This window comes from Sminthopsis crassicaudata, chromosome 2 (genome assembly GCF_048593235.1).
Source record: "Sminthopsis crassicaudata isolate SCR6 chromosome 2, ASM4859323v1, whole genome shotgun sequence".
In the NCBI taxonomy this organism is placed as follows: domain Eukaryota; kingdom Metazoa; phylum Chordata; class Mammalia; order Dasyuromorphia; family Dasyuridae; genus Sminthopsis; species Sminthopsis crassicaudata.
Genome location: NC_133618.1, coordinates 9,548,755 through 9,549,305, shown reverse-complemented (window position 1 = coordinate 9,549,305; position 551 = coordinate 9,548,755).

Below are 551 nucleotides of genomic sequence, written 5' to 3'. Positions count from 1 at the left end.
AAGGAGAGAGAACAAAGAATGGATGGAAGGAGAGAGATGGAGAGAGTCAGAGACAGAGAAAGTGAGAGAGGGAAGCAAAGGGGAAGAGGGAGAAGGAGAAGAAGGAAGGAGAGGGAGAAGAAGAGAGAGATATAGTCAGAGACAGAGAGAGAGAGAGACAGTCAGAATGAGAGAGAGAGAGAAGGGGGAGAGGAAGAGGGTGAAGGAACAGGAAAGGGAGGAGAAGGGAGAGGGAGAGGGAGAGAGTTGCAGGGAGGGAAAGACAGAGACAGACAGAGACCAAGACAGAGAGACAAAGAGAGAGGTGAGGGAAGCAGAAAGGGAGAGCGAGAGACTAGAACAGAAAAGGGGAGGAGGAGCAGAAAGGACAGAAAGACTTCAGAAACAGAGAATCTCTATCAGATTGACTAAGAAGTGAATGACAAAGAATCACTTTAATTGAAAATGTCAGTTGGCCAAAATACACGACTGACCTCTTAACCAAGTTTCACTGGAACCTGTTCTCCTTCTCATTTGACCCACCTTTCCCCCTTCCTTGAGCTCCTAGATTC